The sequence below is a fragment of the Canis lupus genome, chromosome 2 (genome assembly GCF_048164855.1).
Source record: "Canis lupus baileyi chromosome 2, mCanLup2.hap1, whole genome shotgun sequence".
NCBI lineage: Eukaryota > Metazoa > Chordata > Mammalia > Carnivora > Canidae > Canis > Canis lupus.
In genome coordinates, this window is record NC_132839.1 from 83587174 (window position 1) to 83615029 (window position 27856).

Here is a 27856-nt window from a genome sequence, read left to right on the forward strand (position 1 = left end):
AGCATCATCCTTTAAACCATAATCCTCTTCCTGATTGGAAGATAAACCAGTTTCCTCTTTCAAAGACTCAGCACTGATATCATTGAAGTATACTTCAGGAAAATCTTGGGTAGAAAACCAAATGTCTGAAAATTATGTACCACCCAATGTCCAACTAATTTCTTCTGAATATTCTGGAAGAGAAGTACCAGAGGGATTTATCCATGGCAGGAAGCATGACACAGTGGAAAAACTAAGTATTTTGTTTTCAAATCCTGACTCTGACCTTTGGCTATGTGGCCTCACTCAAAATATTCAACCTCACTGCACTGAAATTTCTCGATTTTTTTTTAAATCACTTCAGAAGCATGCTTTGAAGTCCCAATATCAGGTAAACACAGAACACTTGACACAGTTAAATGTTTTTACTTACTATATGTTATAATATCAAATATTTGTGATGTGTAAAGAGATCAGAAATGAACCAGATTGATTATTTATTTAGAGACAGAGACAGAGAGAGAAAGCATAAGCAGGAGGAACACAAGGAGAGAGAAAGAGTCTCAAGCAGACTCCACACTGAGTGTGGAGCCTGATGCAGGGCTCAATTCCAGGATGCTGAGACCATAACCTGAGCCAAAACCAACAGTTGGGACACTTAACCAACTGTGCCACCCAGATACTCCAACTTTTAATAGATATTATATCCAACATATAAGAATATGACTCTAGTCCTAAATCATGGATGCATCCAGGCAGAAAAATGACAAAGGTTTCAGACAAATGTCCCAATCCAGTCTTAACAAAGTGTCTTTTCTTATCTTTCCTAAATCTTTGAATAAATAATAGCATTACTACCATCCCTACAGTCCTTGATTTTTTATTCTCTCTCTCTTTCCCTTCTTAACTCCTTTTTTCCCTCCCTAACTTCCTACTTCTCTTCTTAGCCATATCTAATTTTGTTGCTACATTATGTAGATTCTCATCCCCATTATATTTCCTACTTCATTCAATTTTCTTTTTTTTTCCCTGCTATTATCACCTCCATAATCCAGACATCAGATACTTCCCTTTCTTAAATTGGTGGAAGAGGGAATCAGAATAACCTTGTACCTTCTAGATCAGAAGGAAGATGGGGTCATCAGACAGAAAGCATTCAGTAAATTGCATCATTGATTCTGATGTTGCTCAGAGAAAAGTATTCTCAAGTAATGGGTAACTCTAATAGAAGCGACCAGAAGAAGGATCCTATTACATTCATACCAGGATTATGAATTCACAAAGACTTAAACCCAAATCATAGTAATAAGTAGTTTTATATCTGTAATATGAGTATAGGCAGTGTGTGTTTGTGTGTGTGTTTTTAAGGATTTTATTTATTTGACAGCGAGAGAGCACAAGCAGGGGGAGCTGCAGGCAGAGGGAGAGGGATGTGGGGCTCCATCCCAGGACCCCAGGATCATGACCTGAGCCAAAGGCAGATGCCCAACCAGCTGAGCTACCCAGGTGACCCGGAAGTGTGTTTTTAAGCTGCATTTTCTTTGCACTCGCTATGTGCCAAATACCGCTCTGAGTAATTTATACATATTAATTTATTTAATTTCCCAAACTACTCATGAGTTCAGAACCATTATTATATGCATTTGACAGATGAGAAAAAAAATAGCTCAATCAAAGAACTTGTAAGTGGTAGGGTATAGATGCCTAGGCTTTTAACTGTAAACTACAATGCCAATTTAGAAACATGTATTTTTTGGAAGAAAATTATTGTATGCTACATAACCAACATATTTTTTATTCATTCATCATACAGTCATACATTTTTTTTTCCCTCAAAACCTAGTGTGCGACAGGCAGCATACAACCTGGGGAGTCCATCGGTGTAAGACAGACCTGGCTTTGCCCTCATGGAGCTGGCTGATGGATCAGATGCAAGATGAAGGGGGTAAGGAAAAGAAGAAATGCTGGAGGATTCTTAGAAATTTTGTTTAAGCAAGTGGGTTGATGACGGCATTTTTTTTTTTTTCCATTGGCTGGAAGAGGGGATCAGAGTCTTGTCCAGCAATTTTCAATGCTCAATTGATTTGGCAAGACTGGAAACTGTTGTTGTTGCTTTTTGGTTGGTTGGTTTCTTTTCATCAGGAGGCACATAATGTCTGGGATTTCTCTTGTGGATAATTTGAGAGCAGTGTTGCTCACTTATTCACTCCTCAAGGTTTTTAAAGAGTTCTACTTTTTGTAACATCTCTGTTAAGCCCTAAAGATAAAACTATGAGTAGAAGAGTTACAGATCTGAAGAGATTCACAATCATTAATATATTTTCCTTGTTACAGTCACCAACTGCATAAATGCCTGCCAAAATGAATTGAACGGTAACCATCTTCTAAAAGACGTAGACAAAAACCACATGTGATTTTTTAAAAAAATAGGAGATCTATATGGATAGAAAAATCTCAGTATCATCAGGAAGGAAGTTCACTTCTTATAATGTCTTTTTTACCTTGGTGGTATTGAAGTAATTTTCAAATTCTTATTGTGTGTATGTATGTTTTTTTTAAGTTGTTATGTAGTTTGAGTACAGAGATTCATTCTCATCTAGATGCAGTGCTTTTTTTTTCCTTATTGATTCTTTTTATTTTTTTTCCCTTCCCTTCTAAGATGGAAGTTGCCTTAACAATCCTTCTGAGGCTTACAAAAGAAAAGTAGCACAAGCAGGGAGAGTTTAGATGTTCTCTTCCTAAGAAACAGAGATTTTGTAATGAGAGCACATAACACAGAGTATCCCTGAAGGCAGAAGAAAAAGAGCTTAGCTTTCCAACTCTGCATGTGAAATGATTCACTAATTAGTAGTCCTAAATGTTAGGGGATGAGAGATGGAGGGATAAAAGCTGTTTATATGGTGTTTTGTGTATGATGGAAGTGTTGAATGAAACTTTGCTTCTTCGTGGAAAATACCACTCGGTAAAAATCTGGTCCTATAAACTGTTACTTAAGCGGGATCCTGCAGCTGCAGACTGATTAAAACCCAGCAGGTAAAGCTATAATAAACAAATGCCACCTGCTGCTGGAACAGGTGTTTGTGTCCTCATTTAGCAACCAAAGTAAATGAGAGGATGCAGAGGGGTTAAGGAGACCATTGCCTGGATTACCAGGAGCCTGGCATTCTGCAATTCATTGCTGTTTGTCCTTGAACTTAATGCTGGGGGTTTTGATTTGCCAGGTTAGTTGATGATGCCTCTAGGATTAAACTTCGATATAATTAAGAAGACCTATATCTTCTCCTGGTTGGATTCCCCACATTCAGTGTCTGCGGTTTTTTTCCCCTTCTGTTTTATTGTTGACCTCTCTTCACCCTACACTACTTAGAAATCAATTACAGGACACGAATTATTGAGGAGAATTTCTTTCACCTTCTAACAACAAGTGAAACGAAACCGTATAGGGGATACATTAAAAACGCAATATGGCGGATAGTGTCCCATGAAATTTAGTAAGTACTTTTAAAATGTCATGGGTTATATAAAATTAGGCTCTTTTCTACTCCCTCTTCCCATCACCTACCCCCCCTTACCACTTTCATTCCTCACAACTACCTTCCTTAGCACTTTCATTCCTCACAATTATTCTATTCAGCTGTTCTCACAACTCACCATTTGCTGAAAGGAGAGAAAAATATTACTTTCACTGTTGCAAAGACTTCGGGCCTCTTCTTTTCCTCTTAAATAATGTAAACTCAGGGAAGTCATTTTAGAATGATTCTGAGAAAGTCTATTTGGGAGACTCAAGAAATCTTGGGGGCAGATAGTTCCTCCAACATATTTTCAGTAGTTGCTTCTCTGTGGTGAGTCTAAGTTATGTTACAGATTCTGCTGTAAAATCCAATAATAAAATAAACGTGATAATGTTTTGACTGTTTCAAAGAGCTAAAAGAATGTAAAAAGGAAGCTGAAATGCGTGTGGTTTAAGCCCACAGAAATTAGATACCACATTTCCAAATAAGTTGTGAGACGTGCCAAGGACTTGAAAAAGAGGTTGGAGGTGTGTGGGGGGGTGAGGTTCAAGACTCTTAAAACCTCTAGCAGTGGGTAGAGAGTTAAGAAAAAAGAACTTTTAGGAGACCACTTGGAAAGCTGATTACTTATACCCTTGGGAGCAGAGATTGCAGTGACATTTTGTGAGATTCCAACCTGAAAAATTGGGAGAACAAAACACAGCCGGTAGCTGCACTGACAGCAGAGGAAAGAAGTGGCTGCTTTGGGCGACTGTATACTCAAACTCTGTCCAGGCTGACAATGTGGAACATTTACCTTTGACCAGATTTAGACCAGGATCAATAAACAGAAGGCATAATGATACTCAAACTTTATATCTGAGAACTTTATGGATGTTTCAGTTAAAGCTATGCTGGGTTGTTGCTGTAAAGACATAAACCCTACACTTGCAGAGGCTTAACAAAATAGAATTTCATATCCGTTCATATAAAATCCAAACAGGTAGGAAGGGAGCTGGCTTTCTTCTTTGCAGTCATTCAGGGATCTAAAATTCTTCTATTGCATGGCTACTCCAGGCGTTTAGATTTCTCCCCATTCAGCTGGCTGCTGGGAAAGGCACATCTTTTTATCCACTTTGATCTGGAGGTGATACATGCTGAGTCTTTATCAGTTCCCAGGGCCCCGCATAGTTGCAAAGGGGATGCCTCAAATGTAGCTTCTGGCTAAGGTGCTGCTTTGAAGGAACAACTCTACACTATAAAAAGGGTGCATGCCTCCCAGGTGGTGAGCTATTGGTCTCTTCCATAACAATGCCTAAATTAGTCAGAGGGATTTCTAGATGCTTCAGGGTCCATGCATATGTAAAGGATCATCCAGGAAAGAGAGTTCCTCAATCTTCTTAAGGGAATTGATGCGCAAAATGTTCTGCAATTGGGAACGTGAAGGAATTTCTAAGGAATTCAATACATCATTGAAGGAAAGTGTTCACATTAAAAGTTTTTTCCTACCCAAGGAAGCATTTAGGTCAGTGCTTGTGTAACTATTCTTTTCCTGTTCCCTAAACTCCTTTTCTGTTAAATTTCCCTCACCCTCCATCCCAGCCCCCACATGGTTGGAGTTAGAAGAAACTAGAAACAAAATGTAAAAGAGAAAGAAAAAAAGAAAAGAGAAAGAAAAGTGGAGAGAGAAAAGGAACCTACTCCATCCCTTTCTCACCACAGACCTAGAACCTTCTCAGGATAAATTGAGTAGCTTGCAATACACTTTAGGAACTTATTTTATTGCCAGTATATGCTGCACAAGGCAGTAGTTTCTTACCCACAGGGCTTTTGGTTATTTGATAGTAGAAAATTAATTAATTAATTAATTAATTAACAAACAAGACTAACTTTAATTTCAATCAGTAGCATGGGAAAACCCTGCCCCAGAGAGTACATTTAAGGGATAGTGAAAAAAATACCAATTTATGATGATATCCCGTGAATTGGGCTTGTTCAATCAGAGGATGGGATAAATAATAGGTGTAATATTGACCGTATGAGACGAAACATTTTGCAGGTATATAAAATTAAGAGTTCTAGTTGACCAGTGGTTTTGTAAGGTAAGTATTGATTTTCTTACCCTTGATATTTATTAATGGTATGTAACTATTTTGAATACATTTTTCTTACTTTGTACAAAGTTAGCATTGTTTGATCATTGGTGGGCTATGATCTTGGAGAGTTTCCAGGATCACTCTAAAGTAATATTTCAGAGAAGAAATAGGACATATTAGAAAAAAACTAGCTGTGATCTGAAGCCTTTCATAACACCTTTCTTCTTCTTTGTCAGGTAGAATTGATCAATATTTCTTCCCTTTAACTCTAACTTGTGCACATCTGTTTCTGCTCTTGGAATTGAGCGTTTTGAAGGCAGTGGTCTTCAAATTCCCTTTGTCTTCAACGATGCCTGATATGTTGAAGGTCTGAAAAATAGACCCAGTGGTTTGAAAAAAGAAGACAAAAAGTTTGGGTTTTATTATAAATCCTTGAAATTATCTCTTTTTCTTTCCTTTAATGAATTAATTTTTCTCCTAAAAGTAGAACACAGAAAAAAATCAGTTAATTGAGGCTTTCAGATTCAAGATCCTTTTAATCAAAGTTTTAATGAATATAGATATAGAATATAGATGAAAACTTTGACAAGATAACTCTCTTGATATCATAATGAAGGTTGATATGTTAAAAAAAATCCCTATGGTAGATACCAGATGGGAGATCTATCACAAAATTGTTCCCTATGTAATTCAGAATTCTGTGCTTCTTTCTCTCATACACGGCGATTCCAGAGGGATAAGAACATCACTACAGAGTTGAACGATCCTGAGGAAAGAATCTGTACAGTAAGGAGTGATATTTCCAATGGGGCACAGGGCTCGAAAAAGCTCACTTGAAGCTTGGTAGTGATTTTGCCTTGTGCTCACAAGAACTTTCTTGGTATACTTAGACTTCTCTCTCAACCCTTAAAGTCTGTGTTGTCATTGCCTTCAAAATCAAGTTCTGAAAGACATTTCCAACATGAGAAAGTAGGCTCTTTTAATGAATGATGTTGTTATTAACTCATTACCTGTGTCTTTTCGTTAGGTTTTGCATTAAATGAAAATTACTTAAGATTTCTGATACTTTAGAAAGAAGTCAGTATGAAAGACACTCCGCGCTTAACATCTGTTGCCTTTGCCAACCTAATTGATTATCTTAAGGAAGCAGTTTGTACAGGAGTGACAAAGTATGATTTGAAAGTAGAAGTGTATTATCAAGGTGTTAAATTAACTATGAAGCAATCTTAGCGCTTCTAAATGTTCAGAGTCCTTCTGTTACATGTGAAAAGAAAGTGAATGCAATATGCTTAATATTTTTTCTGCATTCTTCCTTTGTCTTTGGAGGTCACCATTTTTTTTTTCCCTGTTTGCTGATTTCCTCCCTATTAGGTAGCACATCAGAATGTAGAATTTCTGCCTTGTAGAATTTCTTTGATACTGGACATTTATGACATGCTGGACTTGTAGGGCTTGAGGCTGTTTCCAGCACATTCTCTAATTATGTTTAAATAGAAACTTACTGTTATAAAATAGCAAATCTGGATTTTTAGAGCAGAACAGTTAAAACAGCAGTGATGCAAATCGAAGAAGAGTGAGATTAAATTTCACCCAGTTCAGCCAAGTATAACTCTGTAACAGAAAAGCAATGAATTCTTCCATAGTTTCCAGGGGGCATATTTCAGGGTTTCCTTATTTTTGGCCTCCCTTAAATACTTCTTTCCTTTAACATGTGTGCAATTCATCATTGGCCAGTACCCTTTCAAATAGACAACCTCAGCAGTTTAAATGCAAGACTTATTGAGCTTTGTTGTTCTTGTTCAGTGATGTAAGACGCAAAATTTGACATTTGCCATCCTTCTCTTTACAACCAATAGCAAAAACCGGGTTTGTCTGTGACTCCTTATTCTATTGTGGTTTTTTTTTTTTTTTTTTTCAGGATCTAAATATGTGGTGAAAATGACCGTAGGAAAATTCTTATCGGGAAACAACATGAGAGAGAGAGAGAGAGAGAGAGAGAGAGAGAGAGTAAGGAGAAAGGAACTTTAGTTTGAATTCTTTCTCTAACTTATGACATGCATTTAGACAAGGCCCTTAAACTTGTTTGAGCCTGAGTTTTACTATTCAGAAAATGAGAACTTTGATTGACTCGTTTGCCCTCCACCCAGATTGACCAATTGTTTTATTGGTGGTAGTAGTAGTAGTAGTACAACCACCATTGGGCTTAATTTATTTTATTGAAGTATAACTTTATACAGTAAAAGTATCCAAATCTTCAGTGTACAGCTCCATGAATTTTTAATATGCATGGACCCCTGTAACTACCACTCAGATCAAAGTATAGATTGTGCCAATCCCAGTGGGTTCCCTGGTTTTCCCACTGAGTCCATATTCCTTACCATTCTCTTAACATCTGACACCACAGCTTAGTTCTACATGCTTTTGAACTTTATGTAAATGGAATCAGTCAGTATGTCCTTTAGTGTGTGTAGGGCTTCTTTTGTTCAACAATATATCTGTGAAAATCATCCAATCTCTGATGAGTGGCAATACTTTGTTCTTGTATACTGCGGTGTTATATCCCATTGTGTGCATACACCATCTGAGTTGTTTTCAGATTTTCCCCATCATAAGATTGCTAGTAATATTTTTTAGTATATTTTGGTGAAATAAGAATTTTTTTTTTAAGATTTTATTTATTCATCCATGAGAGACACAGAGAGAGACAGAGGCAGAGAGACAAAGGCAGAGGAAGAAGCAGGCTCCATGCAGGGAGCCCAACATGGGACTCCATCCCGGGTCTCCAGGATCATGCCCTGGGCTGAAGGTGGTGCTAAACCACTGAGCCACCGGGGCTGCCCAGAAATAATTTTTAATAGGATGGACATATATAACTAGAAACAGAAATACTGAATCATAGGATAATCGTATGTTCAACTTTAGCAAATATTTGTTTGTACTGGTACCATTACCAACCTTAGATTTTTATTTAAATTATTGTTTTAAAACCTTACCAAATTTGTGGTTGTATTTTAGTATACCAGTGTGTTTTTAAAAATTATTTAAGTGTTTTTATTTAAACATATATTTAATATCTATGAAATAATAGGTTTGAGGTGGTAATTATATTGTCTTCTAATTTATATTAAGATAAATATAAAATTATTACAATGTAAAACATCTATCTGTATAGAAGTTTATTTTTTTAAATATTCTATTTATTTATTCATGAGAGACACAGACTGAGAGAGAGAGAGAGAGGCAGAGATATAGGCAAGAGGGAGAAGCAGGCTCCATGCAGGGAGCCTGATGTGGGACTTGATCCCGGGACTCCAGGATCACACCCTGGACCAAAGGCAGGTGCCAAACCACTGAACCACCCAGGGATCCCCTGTATAGAGGTTTAAATAGTCTCATGTCAACCACATTTGTTCTAGATCACCTGTTCCTAGGTCACTTCTCTGAGAACTTTTAATTTTACAAGAGATTTCTCCTATTTAGTCAACAGTTCCATTAAAATCAAAGACAAATTTATAATTTTTATAATTGCAATTTTACAGCTAAAGGTTTTTTTTTTTTTTTTTTTTTTTTTTTTTTTTTTTTTTTTTTTTAAGAATATGTTTCTAGGGATGCCTGGGTAGCTCAGTTGTTAAGTGTCTTCCTTAGGTTCAGGTCACAATCCCAGGGTCCTAAGATCAAGCCCCATATCCAGTAGGGAGCCCTCTGCTGTTCCGCTCACTTGTTGTCTCTGGTTCTCTTTGTCTCTGTCAAATAAATAAATAACATCTTTGAGAAAAAAATAAAGAAAACACTTTTAAAACACATATGCCTAATACTATCATGATATGAGACAGCTAGGTTTTGGATACCTATAATTATAATGTAACAGTTGTGGCAGGTTTTTAGTCTAGTAATAGCTAAAGGCTTTGTCAATCATGTATGACCTCATGGCTACAGTGCAGGACAGGTGGTTACAGAACTGAGGTTCTTAATGCTCATGGAAAAGGTGGACCCTTGAAGGGTAGCTACTTCACATCCAGAAGCCAGGAGGCCACAATTAACCAGCAAGACCAGAGGCACAGGTAAGAGGTCTTGACCCTCAGGAGGTTGAGGAGATGTCATCCCTAGGGACAAATATTTGGGCAATCAATAAAGATAGTGCTTAACACCTATAACAAGAAGGAAGGAAGGAAGGAAGGAAGGAAGGAAGGAAGGAAGGAAGGAAGGAAGGAAGGAAGGAAGGAAGAAGGGAGGGGAGGGAGGGGGAGAGAAGGAGGAAAGGAAGAGGAGAGGGAAGGGGGAAAGAGGGGGAATGGGGAGGGAGGGAAGGAAGGAAGGGAGGGAAGGAAGTGGGGGGAGAGGATGGGAGCAAAGGAAATGGGAAGGTATAAGACGTAGCGCTGTGTGATGCATGTCCTAGCACTGACAAGCCAGCATGGCATGTGTTAGGCCTTCATTGGTTCTGAAGAAATCACATTTCACTTCTCTGTCAACCTTGCCAAAACATTTTCAGAACCACACGGCTTTCAAAGATCTTCTTTTCTTCCTTTATCCCTCTTTCTTAAGAGGAAAAACAAAACAAAACAAAACAAAACTGGATCATAGTCTGAAGATTCTCCCATTTTCCACAGAAACTCTCCTCATTGGCCTTCACAGGCTGTTCCCTTAATAAATCTCTGGTGTATCTAACGTCCTTTTGGAATCAGCTTCTTGGAGGACACAGACTAATTAATGTGTGTTTTCAAGCACATCCTCAGCTATTACATATAATTTTGTGGAAAACTTTATATTCATCATTACATACGAGTTTATTAGCTTTAATTTTTTGGATGTTTTTGTTTTAGACATACAATATTTTAAAAGCCAAAGAGTAGATCCTAAACCAGCCAAGATACTATGGAGAGAAGAGGGCAGAGGGGATATAAAAAAGATGCATTAATTCTTTTTTAACTATTTTAGGCTATATTATTGGGAGAATATTACAATTTTAATAAGGTAATTTTTTTAAAGCTTTGTTTAGTAGTGCAGCATTCTTGAGGGCAAACAATTTGCTTCTTTTAAATGATAGATCAAAGTGGATGTAAAATGAATTATCTTGAAACATATCTACAGACTTTTATTTAGGTTTTTTTTTTTTTTTTCCTTAATTGTCATTCACTTACCTTTGTCTGGTTCCTGAGATGCTATGTAACTTTCCATTTTGTTCTCACTTTGACTCAGATTCAATATTTTCAAGGCAGCTAGTTTGGTTTTGAGGGTTAGCCTTTTGTCACAAATAAAAAAAAAAAAAAAAAAAAAAAAAACAAGACTGCTTATTTATAGTTTCAAGCTCCAAACCCTTTTCTCATTGATTCGGGTAATTTTGTCATCAGTGCAGTCTTTTGTGTCATAATTCAGAGTATATAATAGGTATTTGTGGGATCTGCTATTTAATGATAGGTAAATGATAGATTAGAGAGATACATAGATAGATAATACATGAATGTATAGAACCTCCTCTGAAAATACCCAAAATTCAGAGAACATCACAAAGAGGTTTGTAATAAGCTCAAAGTGTCAAATGCTTTTTCTTCAGTTCAGATTCAGTGTTATTTTGGTTACAGATGACCATACCATGCCTAGGTTCAGCTACTTTTTAGTCTTCACCTCATGATATTTCTACTCTTCCTATAATGCAGATAAAAAGACTTTAAATCCACTTCAAATAAAGGTGGATATCTACTCTCTCTTTTGTCCCAGGACTCTATAGAAAATTCTCTTGGTTTTTGGCCAGTGTAGAGACAGCTTACAACCTCTTCGTACTTCTTGCACCCCTTTCCAAGAAAGGAAGAGAGATTGAGAAAAATGAACATGTGTAGCCTAGCCCAGGGGGCATTTATCTTCAGAACAAAGGTTTCCCTTGCTGGTTCAGATGGTAAACATACCACAGTACAGTCTGTCCTTGAAAGGGAGGCCTTCCAAAGTCTAGCTGGGCTGGTCACGGCGCATGTTTGTGTATCTAATTGAACAAGTGCTTTCTAGAGAATCGTTCTGTCACAGTGTTGAGCCGTGTCACCAAGTGAGGAGTTTCAGAAACAAAGATGAAATTTTAAACTCTGATTTCTGCAACTATCTCTGCAGTGTTTCCAGAGTGGAGAAAGAGACAGACAGAAGAACTATGTATTGATAATTTTAAGCCCCCCTCTAAAAGCCTGATAGTTCAGCAGCTGAGCCATGATAATGAGGCAACAAGAATGGGAACAAATCAAAAACAGTAAGGCTGGTAAAGGTGAAAGACACAAGGAGCCTGGATGACAGATGAAACAGTGAGTAGCTGAAACAAGGACAGTAATTTCCTCACTTCAGTTTTCCTATTTTATGACAATAGTAAATACTTTCTTTCCTATTAGTTAGGTTTTCTATTATTTTTTTTTCATTTTCTATTACTTTAAGTGGAAAGCAATAGATGTGTGTTTGGACTTTCAAGACAAGTTTGCATTCATTCATTCACTCTTCCATTCATTCAACAATTTTACATATTTTACATTACTTTATTCTACTCTATATAATTTACTTTGGAATATACTTATTGATTTTGTGTCTCTTTTTACTTAAATGGAATGTTATTTTTCACTGTGTCTCAGTGCTTATAACATTGTCTAGTATAAAGTAGGTGCTTGATAAATCATTAGTGAGTGAATAGATAATATATTATGAAGTAAATTATCTGTGGGGCACCTGGGTAGCTCAGTTGGTTAAGGTCTGCCTTCCATTCAGGTCACCCAGGGTCCTGGGATCGAGCCCCATGTTGGGCTCCCTGCTCAGTGGGGAGTCTGCTTCTCTCTTTGCCCCTTCCCCAGTCATGCTCTGTCTGTTTGTCTGTCTGCCTCTCTCTCTTAAATTAATAAATAAAATTAAAAAATCCTAAAAAAAAAAGTAAATTATCTGCTATCAACGAGGTGTACAGGGAAATCATGAGGAAGATATAGGAAAACTCATAAATATAATCCAGAGTTATAGGTATGATGATTTTAGTTGTGGATGAAAAATATGAATCTGGTACAATAAAAGGAACAGAGTTTCCTCTCCATGATTCACTGATTAGAAAATACTCTTACGTCATCATCATGGGTATCAGACTTCTCTATTTTAATGACCTTCTAAAAGATAATTGAAATACAGCAGATAATTAATAACAATTGGTCAGTTGGGGAAGATGTATATGCTTGCGAAGCCATCACAGCATCACATCAGGAAAGCAAACATTTCTATCACCCCAAAAAAGTTCTTTTTTTATTATTTTATTTTATTTATTTATTCATGAGAGACACAGAAAGAGGCAGAGACACAGGCAGAGAGAGAAACAGGCTCCCTATGTGATGCCCAATGTGGGACTCGATCCCAGGACTCTGGGATCATGCCTAGAGCCGAAGGCAGACATTCAACCACTAGCTCACCCAGGATTCCCCTCAGGAAAATTCTTAATGCTTTTCTTGAATCCCTTCCATTCCTCCATCTGTGTCTGCATATAAGAACTAAGTTGCTTTTGGTCATTCTAAATGAGTTTGCCTTTTCTCTAAATTTATATAATGGTTTATATAGCATGTTTTCTTTTTTCTTGACTTCTTTTCGTCAGCAAAATAATTTTAAGACTCTTCTATGTTGATGTGTATCAACAGTTATTTGCTAAATAGTATCCCATTGTAAGAATATATTATAATTTGTGGACAAATGGATTATTTACACCTTTGATCTATGGCCAATGAAATGGCTATAAATTTTTTTGTATAGCCTTTGTTTTGATACATGCTTTTGTTTCTCTTGGCTAAATATCTGTAAGTCAATTGCCCCAGTCATATGATAGGATGTATTCAAGTTTTAAGAAACTGCCAAAGGTTTTCCAATGTGATTTTACACTTTCATCTTCCCTTTAGCAGGGAACACTTGCAATGTTCCAGATTTTTAACTTTTGAGGCATTTCAATAGATACATAGCAGTATCTCACTGTGGTTTGACTTTGCATGTCCTTGATGACCAATGCTTTCAAATCATCTTTTCATGTTCTCGTTGGCTATTTATATTTGTCTTTTATGAAGATTCTGATAAAATATTTTGTTTGTGGGTAGCGCTGGTGGCACAGCTGTTAAGTGCCACCTGCAGCTGGGGTGTGATCCTGGAGACCCAGGGTCAACTCCTCTGTCGGGCTCCCTGCAGGGAGCCTGCTTCTCCCTCTGCCTGTGTCTCTGCCTCTCTCTCTGTGTCTCTATGAATGAATAAATAAAATCTTTAAAAAATATATTTTGCTTGTTTTTACTACATGGTATGTCTTCTCATTGAATTATGAGAGCAATTTATATATTTTGTATGTAAGTTCGTGTATATACGTGTCATGAAAATTTCTGCCATATTCTGCTTATCATCTTTATTTTCTTAGTGACGTGTTTTGAAGAGCAAAAGATTTTAATTTTGGTGGCATCCAATTTGCCTTTTTTTTCTTGTATGATTTTTATTTTTTCACTCAAAGAAATATTTGCCTACCTTAAAGTTACAAAGATTCTTTTGTTGTAGAATTTAATGCCTTAGATATTAGGTTTTATATTTAGGTCTGTGATACATTTTGAGTTAATTATTTTGCATAGTATGATGTAAGAATTGATGTTATGTTTTCTTTTTTTTCATATATATGCCATCCAATCTAGTTATAATAATAAAATAGATCTTCTTTTCCTCCTCTTAATTGTCTTTAAATCATCGTCAGAAATTTCTTTTCTGATCCGGTAATCTATACTATTTCTATGCTTTTGCCAATGCCTGTCTTAATTGTGGTCGCTTTATAGTATGTCATGTTATCAAGTACTATAAGTCCAACAACATTATTCTTTTTAAGTTTACCTTGGCAAATCTAAGTGTTTTCTAAATTTTTGAATCATCTTATCAATTTCCACACACACATACAAAAACCCTTGATGTAATTTTGATTGGTATGAATAGAATTTGTAGTAGATCAGTTTGGAAGAATTGTTATCCTAACAGTAAGTCTTCTGCCCAATGAACTTGATATACATTGCCATTTATCTATTCTTTAATTTCTTTTAAAAATATTTATAATTTTCAGAAAAATGACCTTGGATTTGTTTTTTGTGGAATTTTTTCTTAGGTATTTTATATTTTTGATATTACCAAAATAAAATTTTTGAAAATATCATTTACCAATTGTTTCATGTGTGTATATTAAAAGGTAATTGATCATTTTTTATTAACCTTGATATTTGGGTCTTGTTAAATTCAATATTGAGTTCAATATTAAATTCAACCATCTTGCCTCGTTTTCCATTTCAGAAAAACAATTCATATTCAATTTATATGAATTTAACAAATTCAGAAAAATCATTGATGTGTGCATTGGAAAGTACATACAAGAATTATTTATAGTGAACTGTTTTTAATGAGAAAAATATTTAAATGGCTCAAATATAATCAACCAGATAATAGATACATATAATGCATATTTATCAATTAAATTGAACTGAATTTAACCATATGAATCAAGTAGACGAATTCACAAAAGGAAGGATGAATGGGGAAAAAGGCAAGTCACAGAAGACTACCTTAGCATGATATCATTTACATAAAGATCAAAAGTATGTGAAACTGAACAAGCAGAATTTTAGGGGCTAGGTATAAAATGGCAAAACCTTTTTTTTTTTTTTTTTTAATCAAAGGAATGATAAACATAGAATTAAGGGCAGTGGTACACCTGAGAGGTACAAAGCAATATTTGATGAGGAAAATATACAAGGATTTTTTTTTAAGATTTTTTTTAAAGTAATCTCTACACCTGACAAGGGGCTCCAATGCACAACTCCAAGATCAAGAGTTGCATGCTCTACTGACTGAGCCAACCAGGTGCCCCTACATAGAAATTTTAATTATCAATAGTGTTTTATTTAGTAAGTTTGAGAATGGGTACATGTGTAGTTGTTTTTTTTTTTTTTTTTTTTTAATGTTACTATTTGTGATTAACAGTTTATCTAAAAAAAAAAAAAAATAGTTGTTAACCATTTGGTGAGTAGTCAAAGGTAACTTCCATATCTGATACCCAAAGGGTGTCTTTGATAGTATTTATACATCATGAAAACCAATTAATTCATGATCAGGATGCCTGCGTGGCTCAGGGGTTGAGCGTTTGCCTTCAACTTAGGGCGTGATCCCAGTTCAGGATCTAGTGCTCCCAACCCTTACCCCCACCTCCCTCTTACATAGGGTTCACAGTGGACAGCCTGCTTCCCTCTCTTTCTGTGTCTCTCATGAATAAATAAATAAAATCTTTTAAAAAATGTTCATGTTCAAATGCCTTCTGAGAATATAGTACTATTAACTTAGTTATAATTGGGTGATAAAACAAATAATGACTGCAAGTATAAAAGAGGTACCTTTTTTCAAAGTGAATGGATGAGTTCTGGGCTTCATATTATGATTTACATGCTTGTGAATAAATCTTTGAAGTTGAACAATAGCAAAATACAAAGTCACATTAATCTGTACATGTTATGAAAATCGAATGTAGCAACTTTAATCCTCTAACATAGAGTCATTATAAGATGTATTTTAAGATGCAAAGTTTCTCACATCTTACAGGTGTGGATCTCCTGTGTACTACTTTTGGCAGCTATGATACTGAAGTTTAATGGTGCAAACAAATTATTTGATTTTGAGTTTGAAAAAAAATCAGTTATTTTAGAGTCTATATTTTCAATGGAATAAAATTAACAACTGCCTTAAAATGGAAGACATAGAAAACAAAGATTGAGTTAACTTAGTTGATTACTGGCAAGGTACTGAGTCTTTTGGGTACTATACCTGGTCAGATTGCCATCCCCACAGGCCCAGGCCTACTAGCAGTCCAACATGTCCTAGATATCCAATCCCTAGTTCTCACCATTCCTGTGTGGTTCCTATACTTGTCTAGAAGATTCTCCACATTCATAAAACTTGACCTGTGTGTCTCTTATGAGGCCTCATGTCTAAGCCAATAGACGCTTTAACATGAGGAATGAAGACCTCCAAATGAAAAGCATAAATTTTCAAGAATATGTTCCTCAAGATGATTTGGTGAAATAGTGATTGCCAACTTCCAATAAGAAAGATAGAGTGTCCAGGTATATTGATTTGAGTACCAGATTATTTAAAATTGTTGTTATGTAACTGTTTTCTTCTCTACGAGATTAATTTACAACTACTGAATTTGGATGAAAAGTTATATTTACTCAAAGCAAACAAAAATATAAATTCCATATGATATCAGAGGGAACGGAAATATATAATCAGCTAGTCCCACATCCATTCTCATCCCACATAGGAGAAAGCTGATTCTATGTGTTTAGTGATGTACCAAAGGTTCAAAACAAATTGAGAACCTAGCTGTGGGCATTATGCCTCTTACATAAACCCTTTTAATTTACAATATAAAAAGAAAGAAATTATGGAAGAAAAAGATAGCTAGAAATACAGAAATACCTCTTACCACCTTTTGCCTTATGCTTTTCTTCCCTTTAAACATAGTTTCTAAAATTGTTACACCTTGCCATTTCTATTCACATAAAAATCAGTTATCCCATCCAATATAGTCTTTTATAATAACTTTGTGAAAAAAAATCCATACCCATACAATTATTTCTAATGTCCTAGGGAATTTTATTTTTAAAACTTATTTTAAATGATAAAAAAGGAAAAGCACTTATATTTCTGCCGTATATAGTAGATTAGAAAATAGGTTTGTACTTTGGAGAATTAAAAATATAAGTACACATACAGAGACAATAATTCAAAATTGGCTATTGTTTCAGTAAAGATTTGACAGCTCATTTTCTTAGTATTTTCGTTTGTAATGAACCTTACCGAAGGGACAATGGTGGGGGGAAAGCATCTCAGAAATGGTATTTGCCTTTCCACAATTATCTCTTTGAAAAGTAACATTGTGCCTTAAGCGAAGGATTTGACAAATTAAAATTTTTGACTCTACTTTCATAGAACAATGTAGAGCTTTGACAGGTTCTCAAATTGCAATTACTATAACAATTATTTGATTTAACAATAATCGTGTTTTTTTTTTTTATATAAAAAGGACAAAAATTTGCCTCAACAGTGTTTGGGATAAAGAAAAATGCATGAAATGTTTTAAGCATTTATTGCTTAAATCCTCCAATAGTCTCATCAATAAGGAGTTTATCACTTTGTCAGTATAGACTATTTAAAGTTTTCACTGTGTCCTGGGAATTCTATTTAAAAAGCTGCATAGTGGGGATACCTGGGTGGCTCAGCGGTTTAGCGCCTGCCTTTGGCCCAGGGCGCGATCCTGGAGACCCGGGATGGAGTCCCACATCGGGCTCCCGGCATGAAGCCTGCTTCTCCCTCCTCCTGTGTCTCTGCACCCCCCCCCCCCGTCTCTCTCTCTCTATGTGTATCATAAATAAATAAATAAATCTTAAAAAATAAAATAAAAAAGCTGCATATTGAAATCCATATTATATCTATTTGTTTTAGTACCATAGTAACATATAATATTATTTGTCATATTATCTGATATATTTTCTTATATAAATAATTTATGTGATTCCTTGTCATCTGCAGCTTTCCCAAATTTATTGAAGGAATTCTTCATTTCAATTTTATCCTCTTCCATACTCTTCTGAATCTGAACTTACAATACTTGACATTATTGTTCTACATATTTACTATACTTACTTATTTAATTCCTGCTTTCCCACCTAAAAAGCTTATTGCTTTACTGTCATTTTGTGTCCTGGGTTAATATTTTCATTCTGATATCAGGTAGGGTTTTAAATATCCATTGAGTTACAAATTAACAGAAGTTAACTCTCAACTCTATTTTCTGATTTCTATAGGTCAAACATGATATTACTGTACTATTTTTTTTCCTGTAAAATATATGTCTTAGACTGAGTTAGTTGCCACTGTCTATCAAAATCTGAGCTAGGGACGCCTGGGTGGTTCAGTGGTTGAGCATCTGCCTTTGGCTCAGGGTGTGATCCCAGGATCTGGGATTGAGTCCCACATTGGGCTCCCTGCAGAGAGCCTGCTTCCCCCTCTGCCTGTATTTCTGCCTCTCTCTGTGTGTCTCTCATGAATAAATAAAATCTTTTAAAAAAATCTGAGTGAAGGGTTTATTTGGTAGGTGTCCTAGAAACAGAATTTGGAGATGGGGAGTAGTAAAACAGGAATGAGGAAAGGCCAATACTGTGGTGTAATCTCCAGTTGGTTAAACAGAGACTACTGAGGCTCAATCTTACTGGACCTTTTTAGGATCTGTCTAGAACATGCCTTAGAATGCTTTACAGAGGAATGGAAGAGGAGAGGATTTGCATTCAAGGATTGCTATAAAGAATGTCTCAGACTTCTAAGACAAACATGACTGAATGCTGGACAGGTTAGGACAGAAGTCCAGGGAATGAGGGGAAAGATGTTTGGAGTACTGAGTCAAGGTACTGTCAGTTACAACTGTGAGGAGCTGCTTGCTGAACAAGAGATGATGTCAAGTGTGAGCTGAGATGATGTGACATGGGACACAAGGGATATCTGAGTCCAGAGGCATAAATAATTCATATTGCTATGTAATAAATATAACTAAATGTATAATCAAAACAATGCCATACTAAAACAGACATAAAAAGTCTATGAAGGAGGGAGAGGAGAAGACAGATGGCTCAATCTCCTAAAAGAGCAGCTGGAAATATTTGTCTGTTCGTATGGTTTCTAGGTTGCTCATTTCCTGGTCTTTAAACTTTGTGTACTTTAATTCGCCTATGCTCTTAAATCTCCATTGCTTTTTGGCCGGTAGGGGTTAAAGGCCCGATTTTCTGATGCAGAATTCCTTCCCGGCAGATGCTGGAGCAGGTGCATGAGAGAAAGATAAAGAAATCTTAAAATATCAGAAATATTAGTAGGGCAGAAAAAAAGAACATTATAGACAAAAGTAGGGGTACGTAGAATAGATTTTCTTTTTCTCAGGTTTTATAAATTACATTTCACATCGAAGCAAAAATTATGACACTGATGTGGTTCTAGGTGCTCTTTGGGCTCCAAGGAGAGGACATGGGGGTGAAATAGGTGGCAGGGGATGTGGTGTTTCGGAGGATCCAGTGAGATTTGAGAAACATTTTGATCTTGAAAGTGTGAATGCACATTTTAACAGGAGGAAATTGACACTTTCCTAATAAACTTAAATTGAGAGTAGATAAGCTTGAGAAGCAGGAGACACTTGTAAATGATGAGGATAAAGGAGATTCAGAAGTTGATACCCAAAACAGTGAAGGAAATACTGAAGATGAAGGGGATCCACTTGGACCTAACTGCTATTTTGACAAAACCAAATCCTTTTTTGATACTATTTCTTATGATGATAAGAGTAAACAGAGACCAATTGGTGCTGAAGAAAGAAGATTAAATGCCAAAACATTTAGAATCACGCTTCGTCCAAACCATGCTTGTGTGGGGTATAGAGGCAGAGGAGGTCTGGATTTCTGGGGTATTACCTTCACCACCCCTCCAGGATTTCTAGTTGGGTTCAGAGGAGTTCCTGGGGGAGGGGAGAGAATTTGCAGATTTTGATACAGGAAAGACAACAACGTTGCTGCATAGTCTACTAACAAGTCCTTGAAAATAGGTGAATTTCTAGCTCTTCATGGTCCTGAGAATTGGTTTCAGTCTTGAGAAGAATAAAGAAGTGGATCCCCTGTATATGTGTCACCAGCACTGGGTTTTTGTTTATTTCTTTTTCTGCTTAATTACAAAGATATAATGCAGTTATTTTTTGGGGAGGGAGTAGTTAGGCTCATATTAAAAAATGGGCATATATATTCCAAATATATTTGGAATAGCAGGTTAGGTAATTTCTTACGTATAGTTAAACTACAGCAGTATTTCAGTGGGACTTAGAAATATCTTTTCTTCACTGAAACAATTTTTCTTATCACTAAATTGTATTTGACAATTATTGTAAGTTGCCTGCAGATAGGATCATGATACTGTGTTTTGAGCCATAGAAGGTTGTATCTCTCTCTCTCTCTCTTGCTTTCTTTCTTTTTGGAAATCCTGAAAACTTCCTGTTGAAATAGCTTATTTTGTCAATTAATTACAATGCTGGATAATAGAGAATTTTGTCAGTCAACTATGTACACACAGTAAAATACTGTTTCTTAGGCAAAGGCAATTTTTATATAGTTGGAAAATTCCATTATATTCATTGACAAAGAAACATTAAGAACTTTGGATAGCTGTATAAAAAGTGACTAATTCTTTAAAGAATAAACATTTTAAAGTCAGCAAACATACTGTGTCCTTGCAGAACTTGATGTCTGAAGAGCAGAGCTATGGGTGGTGGGTCTTTATTCATGGTTTACCAGACTTAAGATTTTTAAAATTTTTATTTTCTTTTTTAATGTTTGCAATGCAAATGAAGATTTGATATGTACTTCCATTACCTGAAAAGGATAAATTACTCATACTTATTGTAAGAACTTCATTTTATAGCAAGTGGGATAGCACAGGATTGGTCCAAGTAATAAATATTTTCAGTATATGAAATAAGTAATCATAGATAAGAATGTACTTGGCTGTATTTTCACATAAGTGCTCTCCCCTTTTTTAAAGACAATAAAACTGGGCATAAATTAAACTGTTAAAAAAATCCACAGATAAATCAAAGTAGAATTCTAATAATAAATTTTCAAATAACTCACAAGAATGTAGGCAAAACAAAAAAGAGAAACAAACAAAAAAACAAATTGAAAAAAAATAAATTCTAGACTTTAGCTATGTATTATTTTTGTATTGTTGCTATTCCAAATTACCACAAGTAAGTGGCTTAAAACAAGACAATTTTTTTTTTTTTTTTTTATCCTATAAGTCTGCTGGTTAGAGATCGAAAGTCATTCTCACTGGGTTAAAGTCAAGGTGTCAGCTTGGCTGGCTCCTTCCAGAAGCTCCAAAAGAGAATCTATTCCCTTGTCTTTCCAGCTTTTAAATACTTCCTGCATTTCTTGGCTTCTGGCCCCATCCTTGCCATGGCATCATTCCACCTTCTGCTTTCATCATCACATCTCCTTCTTACCCTGACCATCCTAACTCAATGTGTTAAAGATCCTTTTGACTTTACTGAGTAATGCAGGGTAAGTTTGTCACCTCAATATCCTTAACTTAATCATACTGCATAATTCTCTTTGCTACTTAAATTAGTATATCCATAGGTTCTAGTCATTGGAGTGTGGATATCTTTGGATGGGCATTTTTTTTCTACTATAAACCTTAACATATCAATAATCACATTAATAGAAATCTTCAGAATAATTCAGTTAATAGAGAATGCCAGAGTCAATTAAAAAATAAATAAATAAAAGCAAGCATGGCCTAACTGAATATAACTCATTTCAAGTAGAACAACATAGGTAGTTTGGAAATGAAAGTTGAAAAAATAGGTTTTAAACAAAAATTAAAGGAAACAGGAGTGGTTACATATGATAGAGTAGATTTCGGAGTAAAGGCAATCACCAGAGACATTTTGCAATAAAGCAGAGTAATACCAGCAATAAGTCATAGCAGAGGATGTAAAGCCAAAACTGATGGAACTGAAGGAGAAACAGGAAAACTCACAGCTAAATTTGGAAAACTTGACATCCCTCTATAATAATTGATAGAATAACTAGCCAAAATCAGCTATGATATAGGGGAATATAAGAGTACCAACAATTTCTGTGATATAATCAAGAACACTCTGCCTAACAACAGCAGAATATAAATTATCTTCAACTGCCCCTAGGTAATGTAGCAAAATAAACCTAATATTGTGCCATAAAACAAACCTGAAAAAAAAAAATAAAGGATTTGTATCAGACAGCGTGTTCAACCACAGTGATATCAAACTGGAAAGCAATAGTGGGAAAAGAAGGAAAAATATCCAAATACTTGGAAACAAAACCACATGCTACTAAATAATCTGCATGGTAAAGAAGAAATCTTAAAGGGAAATAAAAAAATGCACACTAATACTAAAGAAAATAAACATACATCATATCATAATACAGCTAAGTGAGTGCCAAGAGAGAAGTTTATAGCATTAAAGCATGAATTAAAAAAAAGGCAAAATCTCAGGCCAATAGTCTAAACTCTTACTTCAGGAACTAGAAAAAGAGAAAAATAAACTCAAACCAAACAGAATAAAGAAAATAATAAAGAACAGAAATTACTAAAATTGAAAACAAAACAAAACAAAACAAAAAAACAATTCAGAAAGCTATTAACTACATTCTCATGTATATTAAACAAATAAGTTGAGAAACTCTTAGACTGTTTAGAGAATAAGTTCATAATTTGAATACCTTCTCCAAAACAAACAAACAAACAAATCCATCCAGGCATAGCTAATTTCACTGGAGTTTTCTATAATAAAGTCCTACATACTCTTTCCCAATCTCTTCCAGAAAACTGAAGTGGATAGAACATTTAATTAATTTTTTAAAGATTTTATTTATTTATTCCTGAGCGATACAGAGAGAGAGAGAGAGAGAGGCAGAGGGAGAAGCAGGCTCCATGCAGGGAGCCCCGACATGGGATTCCATCCTCCGTCTCCAGGATCAGGCCCTGGGCTGAAGGTAGCGCTAAACCGCTGAGCCACCTGGGCTGCCCCATTTAATTAATTTTATGAGGCTAGTATTACCCTAATAATGAAATCAGATAAGGGTAATACAAACTCAAATTAAAAAAAAAAAAAGGAAACTATAGGCTAATATCTCTCATATACATAGACACAAAACTTTAAAAATCTTAGCAAGTGAAATTCAACAACATACAAAAGGAATTATACATAATGATAAAGTGAAGTTCATTTCTAGTATGTTAAAGGGTGTTGAGATTTGTTCAATATTTGAAAATCAGTCATTGTAATTCATCAAATTAACAGGCAAAAAGGAAAAATTGTATGATTCTATCAATGTGGAAAAAGCATTTGAAACATTTAATATCCATTGATAATTAGAACTCTCAGAAAAATTGAGATAAAGAGGAAATTTCTCAAATTGATAAAGATTATGCACAAAAGAATACACAACTAACATTATCCTCAACCATGAATGCTTTCTCCCTAAGATCAGAAATAGGGGAAGGATATCTGTCTGTCTTATCACTACTATTTTGCACAGCAATAAATGTTCTATTCAGATTAATAAGGCAAGGAAAAAAAGGAAAGACATACGTATCATTAAAGAAGAAATAAGACAGTCATTTGCAGATGGCATAATTATCTAGGTAGGCTTACCCTAAGAATCTGTAGAAACCCTGTAGAAGTAATAAGTGGGTTCTGGAGGTTTGACACAAGATCAACATACAAAAGTCAGTTGTATTTCAAGATACTAGCAATATGCATCTAGACCTTAAAATTAAAACTGCAATATCATATACAATTGCTGCACAAGATGGAACACTTAGTGGAAATCCAACAAAATATATTAGGACTTTTATGCTAAAAACTACAAAACAGGGCACCCCAGGTGGCTCAGCAGTTTAGCTCCGCCTTCAGCCCAGGGCCTGATCCTGAAGACCTGGGATCAGCTCCCATGTCAGGCTCCCTGCACGGAGCCTGCTTCTCCCTTTCCCTGTATCTCTGCCTTTCTCTCTGTCTGTGTGTCTCATGAGTAAATAAATACAATCTTTAAAAAAATAAAAAAATAAAAATAAAAACTACAAAACACTAACAAAAGAAATAAAAGACATAAGCAAATGGGTACATATGCCAAGCGTTAGAGATTTTGTCCATCAGTTCCCTATGGAAAATATCCCATAAGTTATTTAACTTCCATAATTAATTATTTTAGTTTATAATTCTGTTTATTTCTTATTGTTCACCAATTTCATTATATAAAATACATTTTAATTTTTAAAAATTAAGAATACAAAATATACATTCTCTCTTTTCTTTTTAGGTCATCAGTAAATGTACATTCTTGTTTCAAATAGTAGAAATGATAGAAAAGTATATGTAGCCAACTTGATTTTTCCCATTTCATTCTTTCTCACAATCCAGTATCCCTCCTGAAATGTAACAAGTCTTAAAATACAGTGTTTATCTTTCTGTTTTTTTTTGTTTGTTTGTTTTGTTTGTTTGTTTGTTTTATATTACATAAACCCTCAGGTTGTCGGTTTTGAAAACAAATGCTATCTTTCATTGCCAAGATGACATTCAGAATTGTTAACAATATACTATAGTATAGCATGGAGATCCAATAAAAGGGCAGATCATAAACAACACTTATGGGCTAAATGTAGGTTCCATTATATTATCATTTTGAACATTTTCAAATACTGTGGATATCAGATCTTCTTTGTGTATTGCATATTCCTCCATTTTTATGTTAGCCCTAAAAATTCCCTCTAACCTCTTGTGATTAAAACGCAATTTCCAGGGCGCCTCTGTGGCTCAGTAGGTAGAGCAGTTGCTCTCTGTTTAGGCTCAGGTGGTGGTTGAGCTCTGCAGGGAATCTGCTTGAGAATTTCTCTCCCTCTGCCTCTCTCCCTGCTCTCTCCCTCTCAAATAAATAAATAATTAAAATAAATTTAAAATAATAAAACATAACTCCCCCCAAATTTATATTCGTCACAACTGGATTGACTAATTTGTATGTTTGTGGTGCCATGTGCACCATTGTCGTGCCATGTTTGGTTCAGCTAATCAACTTTTCATCACAGGCACCATCCACAACAAAGGGAGAGCTCTGATTTTATTTTATTTTTTTTCTTTCCCTATTGATATGGCTTTCTCAGCAGGTCCCATTTAATTCCAATACTATTTTCCCATTGCTTCTGAGATGCTTCAGTTCTTCAATAAATTAGATTCTCCTAAAATCTTCTGGAAAAAAAAGAACAAAGGAAAGGCTACTTAGGACCAGACTAGACTTCATAGTCCTAACCTCTCTTAAATGTCCTCTCAAGTTGACCAGAAGCCTAGCGTGACTTTCAGTAAAAGGGTTTATCCTGTGATTAAGTTGGCAGTGATCAAAATATCGGGTCTATTTTGCAGAGGCAATCCTCAGACCCATTAAAATAGCCTTCAGGGCCTGGATTAAACTAGTCCTATAACGCGTTCTATTTAAATAAATAGCTTGCTTAATCAAATAATAGCTCCCCTAAAGAGCTCACTCATTGAATGAACCTTTTCCTCTTAGGATTCTTTTCAATGCACCCAGATGTAATTTCTTTGCAAACTGCCTCTGGCAATATTTTTTTTTTGTCTTAATGTACAGATTTGATTTTTTTTTTTTTTTATATATTCAGTCTTCATAGTCTTCAGTGATTCCTAACTGAAGGGGTTTTCATTGAGAAATATTTTACACTATGGGAATCAATTGTCCTCTCTCCCTGACCTAATCTATCTGAGCCATCATTGAACTAAAATAGAATCATGGCATACCCGGGTCCAGTCCACAGCCAACAGTTGATCACATATCTCCCTTTCCTTAAATTATTTTTGATTGACTATTAACTATTTCGGGCTAGGGGATACTCTACTAAACATCCTAGCAGAGCAAACCTACCAAATGGTGCTATTAGCCACTATACTGCTACTTGCCTAAAAAGCCGGTTAAGTCAAACCTCCCTGGAGGTTTGATCCCAAGACCCCAGGATCATGACCTGAGCTGAAGGAAGATGCTTTATGGATTAAGCCACTCAGGAGCCCCTGTCATTCTCTTTTCAAGAACTTATTCATGAATTTAGCTTACATTTGCCACAATATTTGATAAATTATTAATGAGTGTTCTATTTGTTTACCATTATTGCTACTATCATTGGAAATAATAATTTAAGTGCATTTCTTATATTTTTTTGATAATATGTTCTAGGAATTATACTAGGAACATTGCGTATACTATTATATTTAATTCCTTAAGTCTCATTAAAATAGAAGCTATAACCTAAAGAGGTTAAATATTTTATCTAAAATTACATACTTAATGAGTAGCAAAGCAGAATTCCCCACCCAGTCCTGTCATCCTCCACTAATCCTTTTAATGACTCTATGACATTATATTTTAGTACCTACAGTAAAGGGTATTGTCATTTAACCCATTTGCCTCCTTCAACTACCAATTCTCTTTATCCTTTTTTTTTCATATTAGATATACGAAGCAATGTATCTAACATATGAATCTTATCATGTCGTTTCTTTTTTTATCTCCTAAAGTCCATCCATAGTTCCTAAATTTTCCAGGATAAAGTTCAGTCTCCAAATTGATGCTGTGTCTCTTTGTGAAATGTTCTCTATTTACCATCTGCATGTGCCAAATTAAACTATTTGCAGTTTCTTCCCAAAAAATCATGATTCCTCAAGCTGGCTGACATTTGTATTTGTTCCCTCCGTCTGGGTTTCTTTTCTATCTCTTATTCCCTACTCATCTTTCAAGACTAAGCCTGTCTATCATCCACTCACAGAAGTTTTCTTAGATTCATCCAAGCTGAGTGAGATGTCCCATAATTGGTTGCTCTCAGAACACTTTGTGCAAATTTCATTCTATATTATATTTTGTATATTATAGATTATGGCATAAACTCTGTTGTATTCTAAGACTTGGTGTATTTGTGTTTTATATAACAGGATATGATCTGCTTCAAGGCAGAATTGTGTCTTATCCTTTTAGGACAATGTCTAAGAATTAGTGTTTACAAAACAATCAGTTGATTAGAATTGGATTAAATAAAATGTCTACTGGAAAAATACACCACCAAATCAGAATTGTCAATCACATACTGATGCCACACAAAAGAGTGCTGAGGGACTTGCTCTCTGTGATTTCTCTGTAAGACTGGAGCCACGCTGATGCTATGATGTGTGGAGGAAGGTTCTGCCTCCATTGATGGCTAGGAGTTTGATGTTCCTAACTCAGGATTGTCAAGGGGAAATGAAAAAAAAAAAAAAAGTGATATTAAGCTGCAAAATTTTCAGACACAATGAGCCATGACACTGACACATCAAGAAGACCAGAGGCATAAAAAAAACCCTTATAATATCTGATTTTGTCATATAGAACTCAGAAACTACTGAGTAAATTGAACAGTATCAGAAAAGATACAGACTTAAATACTTTGTGATGTATTCTCTAAATCTATTGTTTTTCAGTCTGAAACCATTCACTCTGTATACATCAGGAATGTAACCCTAAAACCAGTTACAATTGTCACATGTTTTGCATATAGTTAAATTAGCTTTCTTATCAAGCAAAATCATCTGGAGGTTGTAATCACTGAAGTTCCCACTTCAATTTCTATCCT

General features: G+C 35.3%; 2 long non-coding RNA genes and 1 pseudogene across 2 annotated transcripts in view; 1 reads left to right on the top strand and 2 right to left on the bottom strand.

Annotated features, from left to right (window-relative positions):
• Positions 1–5563: 5563 nt before the first annotated feature.
• The window catches only part of LOC140622684 (uncharacterized), a 28247-nt gene continuing 5954 nt past the window's right edge, over positions 5564–27856 (bottom strand). The window contains exon 2 of the long non-coding RNA XR_012022376.1: positions 5564–6043. This is a non-coding gene — a long non-coding RNA (uncharacterized lncRNA). The remainder of the gene's footprint in view (positions 6044–27856) is intronic.
• Positions 8785–16016, bottom strand: LOC140622687 (uncharacterized). The gene is made up of 3 exons (XR_012022380.1): positions 15958–16016; positions 10708–10808; positions 8785–9309 (listed from the first exon to the last, which is right to left on the bottom strand). It is a non-coding gene; the product is annotated as an uncharacterized lncRNA (long non-coding RNA).
• On the top strand, positions 19005–20201 carry LOC140610886 (protein LSM14 homolog A pseudogene; annotated as a pseudogene).